At 49.9% G+C, this 7,280-nt stretch overlaps 1 protein-coding gene across 7 annotated transcripts in view; it reads left to right on the top strand.

Annotated features, from left to right (window-relative positions):
• Positions 1–7,280, top strand: part of LOC119374269 (uncharacterized) — a 292,758-nt gene that overhangs the window by 186,022 nt on the left and 99,456 nt on the right. The window lies entirely within an intron of this gene.

Genomic DNA, 7,280 nt, shown 5'->3' on the forward strand with positions numbered 1-7,280 from the left:
CCTTCTAAAGCACGAGAGGGGCGTGTGCTCGCGCGTGCCCTGCTCCAGTTTACTTGTGACTAAGATCGGCGAGCACGGCACACAGATTTCGGACGCTGCGAGCAAGGTCGCGTTTTTTCCAACTGTTTCTTCAGTGGCAGAATGGCGCAGTGAGGAAAAAAAAAAAAAAAGAACAGGAGGCAGCATGAAGCTTTGCGTTCACAGCTTTCGCACAGTAACCTTTCTTGACGCCGTTCTCTGCAGCTACGACCGCCTACGATGAACCAAACAATGCCTTGGAACGCAAGAAGGCATAAATGCAAGAAGTAATAACTGCTATAACTTTCCATCACATAAAGGTTCACTGTGTCCTAAACTCGTCGATGCCACAATGTGCCGCAAAAGGTCGTCCGTCTTTTCGGTAACGGCAGAGGCTGGTTGATCAGCGATTACGACTTCCACGCGGTTGTGGCGATGCCTTCGCGGATAAGCATAAAAAAAAAGCGAAGGCGAGGTGGCGGCTGTCGACAAACGTGCCATTGTGACTTATAGCCGACAGCCTTATCACAGTCATCTGTAGATGTCTGCTCGGCTGTGCGAGTGGCGTACGCCGTACACTGTGCGGACTGACGGCGGTACGAGCGCGCCATGCTGCCATTCACAAGTTCGCCGCCGCCGTGTCGTGCGAGACTGCTTTAAAGTGCGCGTCGCTTTCTAGAAACGAAAGTAGCTCGCTGTTGTTGAGCGGCGCGGACACCTAGAAACGTCGATGCATTGACAGCGAGGGCGTATACTGCGTACAGTAAAACCTCGGTAATTTGTACTCGGTTAATTGGGAATCCTGGATAATTTGTATTACAGTGGAACTTCGATTATACGTCCCCCGGTCCTGCGACGACCCGCGTTTTACGACGAATTGGCTTGGTCCCGGCAAAACCCCCATAGAAATAATGTATTAAAAACCTCAATTGTACGACGCAATTTTACGCCGGCCCCGCCTCGTACGACGCTTCGCTGGACTGTCCGAGAAAAAAAAAAGACCTACGATGACGCGGGCTGGCACGCAAACACACTGCGGCCGGGCAAAAAAGTCGGGAAACCGAGGAACCGAGTTCGTATCCGCGCTGCCACCACAGGGCCTCTTCAATTTTTCGACACGCGGTCGACCATAGCTAGCCAGAGCCAACGTTGGCCGGAGCCAGCCGGAGCGCATTCGTTTTGTCGCATTGCACTGCGCACTTCCGTTGTCGCCTTTTTTTTTTCTCTCTCTTCTTTTGGGTGGTTTTGTAGTGACCGTTGTGAGCAGGTACCATGGCAGATAATTTCGAGCTCGCTTTCTAGTATGCGATAACTTTCACTAGATTTCGTGTCGTTATACCGGATGTGTTGAACGGCGATTGTTGAGCCAACGTTTGCGACAGCCGCAGGAACCGGAACTCGCCGTTGTCTAGCTACCAGAGGGCTGGGGCGTTTTAGCCGCTCGCGATTGGTCGAAGCTTGCAAATCGAATAGGCCTACTGCCGTGCTGCCATTCAGCCATTCCTTCACGTGTTTGCCTCATCGGTTGATTGTGCTGCGCCGCAGCTTCTGTGTCCACGTGCAAATTTTCTGTGTTCGGACATTGGTGTGCGAGGAAGCTTTCGAATTCTTGGTTGCGAGTGCTGCGTCTCGCAATGTCGCGGAACCGAAAACCGCTGACGCTCGGAGAAGAGCTTCGCATAATCGAGGAGGCGGAGAAGCGGAACGGAGCAACAAAGGCGAGCATTGCCCGCGACCTGAACATTCCCGAGTCGTCGCTGAAAACGATCCTCGCGAAGAAGGACAGCATCCTACTAAATGCGGCAAAGTTCGGCCTGAACAGGAAGGCCGCGAAAGATGGCAAATATGCTGCCATGGACAAGGCCCTCGTTGAGTGGTTGCGTCAGGCCCGCAGTTCAGGAATTGCCGTGGATGGCGCAATTTTGAAGGAGAAGGCTGAGACAGTTGCATTGCGCTGCGGCATTGACGACTTTAAAGCCTCCAATGGCTGGATGGATCGCTTTAAAAAACGCAGTGGAGTTGTGTACAGCCGTTGCTGTGGAGAGAGCGCGTCAGTCAGCTCCGACACTGTAGAAAAGTGGACTGCATTGCTGCCGGAATTGATAGGGGAATACAAGCCGTCCGACGTGTTCAACGCGGACGAAACTGGATTATTTTATAATATGCAGCCAGAACAGACATTGGCATTCAAAGGAGAGAGCTGTCACGGGGGTAAGCGAAGCAAAGAGCGTCTTACCGTATTGCTTGCGCTAATGAAGACGGCTCTGAAAAGCTTCCTGCCCTCGTGATCGGCAAGTTTGAGAAGCCGCGATGCTTCAAGAATTTGAAAAGGCTGCCGTGCCAGTACACGTTCAACCGGAAAGCCTGGATAACGGCAGCTATGTTTTCTACATATCTGCAGCAGCTGGACTCCAAAATGGGGGCTAAGAACAGAAAGATTCTTCTGCTTGACAATGCGCCATGCCATCCATCAGATATGTCGCATTTGAGAAATGTGAAAGTTGTATTTCTGCCCCCAATTGCACTAGCCAGCTGCAGCCACTTGACGCTGGCGTCATCAAGTGCATGAAACAGAAATATCGGAAGTTTCTGGTGCAGCGTCGGCTGGCGGGCATGGAACGCAAGCAGTTGGATAAGAAGCTTTCTGTGCTTGATGCAATGCACTACATTGCTAGTGCATGGGACGCAGTCACGCCAGAAACCATCGCCAACTCCTTCAGGCACTGCGGCTTTAATAGAAGTGGTGCTTGTTCTACCAGTGAAGCTGCAGTGCCTGTTGACGACGAACCAGAGTTCGGCAGCCTGGAGCTGCCTGGATCTTTCGCGGACTATGTTGGTGCCGACGACGACGTTGCAGTGTGCAGTGAAGTGTCGCTGGATGACATTATCGAAACTGTGCGTCCCGACACTGCGGGAACTTCCGACGAGGAAGAGATGGACGACGCTGCAGAAGCTAGCGCGTCCGTTCCGACTTACGCAGACGTGTTGTGCTACGTCGACCACATTCGGCGGTTTGCTTGCGCACGCGACGAGATCGGCGACTTGCTGCCAGATGTTGCAGCTATCGAAAGAAAGCTGATGCGTCCTGGCTGGGCAAACTCTCAGAAGAAAATCACAGATTTTTTTAAAAGGTGAGAAATAAAGGTTCGTTCACTCCTCCAATAAAATGCGTGGTTGTCATTTTTTCAATTAATTTAAGGGGAGACGCGGGTCTTGGAACGGTCAAAAATGGTCAAAAAATCGATTTTTCGCAAAGCTTATTTTCGAGGCGTTTGTACTTCTGAGCACCTACTCTCAAATTGCTAACGCTAAATTCGGTCGGGAAACGCGATAAAATCGGCTTTCAAAGCACCCCGGCAGCACTAAAATGTCCCCAAAAGGACGAAATTTGTTCGAACTTCCCGCGCGCGCCATGAGCGTTGCAGCGGGCCGAGCGCCGCCATCTTGGGCTAGATTTGAAGCTGTTTTCTTTGTGCACATTTTGCGCCATCTCAAAATGGCGTCGCTCAAGCAGACGGCCGCCGTCGCGGGTTTTCTGAAGGTCGTTTCCAGGCCACTGATTGGCTCTCACGCGGCGCGCTTTTCAAGCGCGCGTTTCCGAGTCTCCCATTGGCTGGCGCGACCGACACGTCATTTTTTTTTTCTTTGTGTTTGGTTCTTCGCCGTGGCTGTCCGTTTGTGTGCGCCTGCTTTTGCGATCGTGCGTGTTTCTCGACGGACCGTGTCTCTACTTTGTGCCGGTAGTTTTTCCACGCGATCGAGATGCCTGGAGACTCTCGTCTGAAACCATCGACGCAACGAGCTTTTGGAAGCCGTAAAAAACGGGCTTGGAACAAGAAGGCGCCGGCTACAAGTGCACCGTCGGCAGCGGAGTTGGAGTCGCGGCCGGACCCTTTGGACCTGCCGGGAACTTCAACTGACGACACCGTGGGACCAAGTTCGACTAGCGAAACACTTCGGGTTGATGCCGCGTACTACTCAACGGCGGAGCAGGCGCAGCGAGTTGAGAGATCGGCGCAAACGAAGACCGTTCTGTCTGGAAAGTCGGCTACCCAGCGCAAGTTCGACCTTCTTGGAGTAAGCGCGGAGTGCCAGACTGGTGACGCCGGGACCGATTTTTTGCTCGTCGATATGAAAGTTTTGAATAACTTTTTTGCACAAGCGAAGTGCGACAAATGCGACGCAAAAAGTCTCAGCGTGAGGAAGGCAACGGACAAGGAGTACGGCCTTGCGGTAAAGCTTATTTTTTCTTGCAGCAGTTGTGATTTCGAGAAGAAGCAATTTTCTTCTCCGAGAGTGAGCGGAACTGCCACCATCACTCCCTTCGAAGTCAACATGAGGGCCATGAAGGGGATACAGATGATAGGCAAAGGTGTTACTGCCCTTTCGGACTTTTGTGCGTGTATGAACCTTTCGCACCGAGGCTTGCACCACAAGACGTTTCAGGGACACCTAAAAAGTTTAGTGAAAGCCTGCGAAAACACAGCGACTGAAAGTGAAGCTGCTAGTGTGGCAGTAATAAAAGAGCTGTATACAGACTTCCTGAACCCCATAGGGAACATCGATGTTGTGTTCGACGGCTCATGGATGACGCGAGGTCGGAGCTCACACATAGGTGTGGGCTGCATCATTGAGCTCTACACTGGCCTTGTAATTGACCATGTTGTTTACTCAAACTTGTCTCGGCTGTGCCCTGGGACCACAGCCGCAAGACGAAGGGTACACCGACTGGCTGGCAACCCACGAGTGCCAACGAAACATCGAATGCAACTCTGGCCGCATGGAAGTAGAGGCTGCGCTGACCATGTTTCAGAGGTCCTGGGCCAAGCATGGTCTGCGCTACACGACTGTGCTCTCTGATGGAGACAGCCGCACTTTTCATGCCTTGTCCGAAGCCGAGGTGTACGGCTTTCTCCAAATAGACAAAAAGGACTGCATCAACCATGTCCACAAGCGAATGGGTGCAGCTTTACGGAACCTTGTGGACAAAAGAAGGCTCAGGGTGAGTCTCTTGGGGGTAGAGGAAAGCTCACACAAGAGAAGATCAAGAAGATCGCGAATTACTACGGATATGCCCTGAGGAGCAATATCAATGACGTGCCAGCTATGAAGAGGGCAGTCGAAGCTACACTGCTGCACATGACATCGACAGATGATGCACCAAAGCACTCAAAGTGCCCCGAGGGTGCTAGCTCTTGTGCAAGTACAATAGAGCCTTGGCCAATGGGGAGAGTCCACCTTCACACAAGAATGCCCTGCCGGCTCGTGTTGGGGCTGCTCTGGAGCCAGTCTTTGCGAGGCTCAGTGATGAGAGCCTGCTGGCACGATGCTGTGAAGGGAAGACCCAGAACGCGAGTGAGAGTCTTCATTCGGTCATCTGGACCCAAACTTCAAAGAATGGGAACGCTTCGCTGGAAAGTGTGAAGCGAGCTGCCGCTGAGGCTGTTGCCATCTACAACCAAGGAAGAAGGGCAACCAACGAGTCCATTGCTGCAAGTTTGGGCTATATTGCTGGGGATTGCCTTGTTCGACGAAGCCTAGAAAAAGACTCTCTGCGTTTACGCAAGGCAAATGCAACTCATCTGAAGAGCACCAACACAAAAAAGACTCTTGCAAGGAGACACAAAACGGGTGCAACTGAAGATTACAGTCCTGGACTACTTGAAGGTATTCTCTCAAGCATAGCAACCTATTACCCAGGGTAACATTGCTGCCTAACATCTAGAAGGTTCTTCCTAAAGACTGAAAAGACATGAGCAGCCAGTCGCTTGAGCCTCATACCCCATGGCTTTTCCAGAACCAGATATGATTCCTTGGGGTGGAACAAGACACTTTCTGTTTTGTTTTGAAGGGAAACAGATGGGGAACATGTGAATAAAATTTATGGTTAAGGTTCCTTTTAGAAATTTATACAGTGCGTGTCAATCTTCAAACGCGATTTTCTCAGCTTCACATTTTTGCCAACTTGACCAGCCTTACGGATCTTTTCATTATGTTTTTGGTAAGGTAATTTTGATAAATTTTATACCGTTGAATTCGTAAGAAATAGGACTGTGGAGCTATGCTAGTTTTTTGTGGCTAAGATGAACATATGAAAATTGGAACAATAATGTGAGCTAATTGCATTCAAGATTACACAATGTCAATACAATTGAAAGTTCTTATATGATGATATATCTCAGTGACAATATAAATAGCAGATAGCCCACATGGCGGTAGGTGGGCTACAGCTGCATCTTAAACAGAAACTAAAAAACGAGGGAAAGTGTTTAATGAACCGTAAGAAATTACCTAATTAGATTTCACTTATGATCTCACAATTTGATAACTATTGAAGTACAGGAAAACTAATTATATTTTGAAAAACAGGAGGAAGGAAATACATATAACACCCAATTTCATTACAATATCGCCAATAATAAAACTTTTCGTTCGAGACCAGTGGTCTCCCCTTAACTAGTGTTCCTCGGAGAAGCGTAGGTTGTGCCGCGGACTTTCTTAGGCATTATGTGGCCGCTGTTGTGGGGCAACAATGACCGTCACTGCCTATATATTTCGATTATACGACGCGGGTTATACGACGATTTCGCCGGCAATTAGGCGTACGAAGTATTATTGTGTGTCCTTTTAAGTCGGGACAATTCGAATTCCACTGTATTTGCGAGTCCCAAATTTTTACATGTAAATTTAACCGGATAATTTGTGCTGGCCAGTCTGCGACTTCCCGGTTAATTGGCACACTTGGCCGCGACTTCCAAGATATGCAAAGGGTGTTGCGAATCTCGGAGGGCTGTAACTAAAACATGCATTTTTTTTTTTTTTTTTGATGTACGGACCTCGAAGGCCATGTTTTTTTTACCGGGAATACGTCGTAGACGCCATGTTTTAGCAATTGCCAGGCGGCGATGCGTGCGGTTGCGATCATGATCATCATCATCTCAACAGCGATGTTAGCCACTCTAGCGAAGTGAGTGATTGTTTGTGGAGTCTGTGCCATTTGGATGTCGGCTGGCGAGCATTGTGCGATTCGGTGCGACTGCTCCATTTGTCTCCTGTCTCCGCTTGAGTGTCTTCCTGTGAATTAGGTGATTGAGGTGTGCTGGAAGGAAGATGCCGAAGTACAAGAGCTTGTCCCTGCACGAAAAGGTGTGCTTAATTGAAGAGGCCAGCAAGTCGACGGGTCGAAAACGGCTCTCGCCGAAAAGCCCACGTGCCTCTGTCAACGCTGTGCAACATCATCAAGAATAAGGAGAAAATTCTCG

This window comes from Rhipicephalus sanguineus, chromosome 11 (genome assembly GCF_013339695.2).
Source record: "Rhipicephalus sanguineus isolate Rsan-2018 chromosome 11, BIME_Rsan_1.4, whole genome shotgun sequence".
In the NCBI taxonomy this organism is placed as follows: domain Eukaryota; kingdom Metazoa; phylum Arthropoda; class Arachnida; order Ixodida; family Ixodidae; genus Rhipicephalus; species Rhipicephalus sanguineus.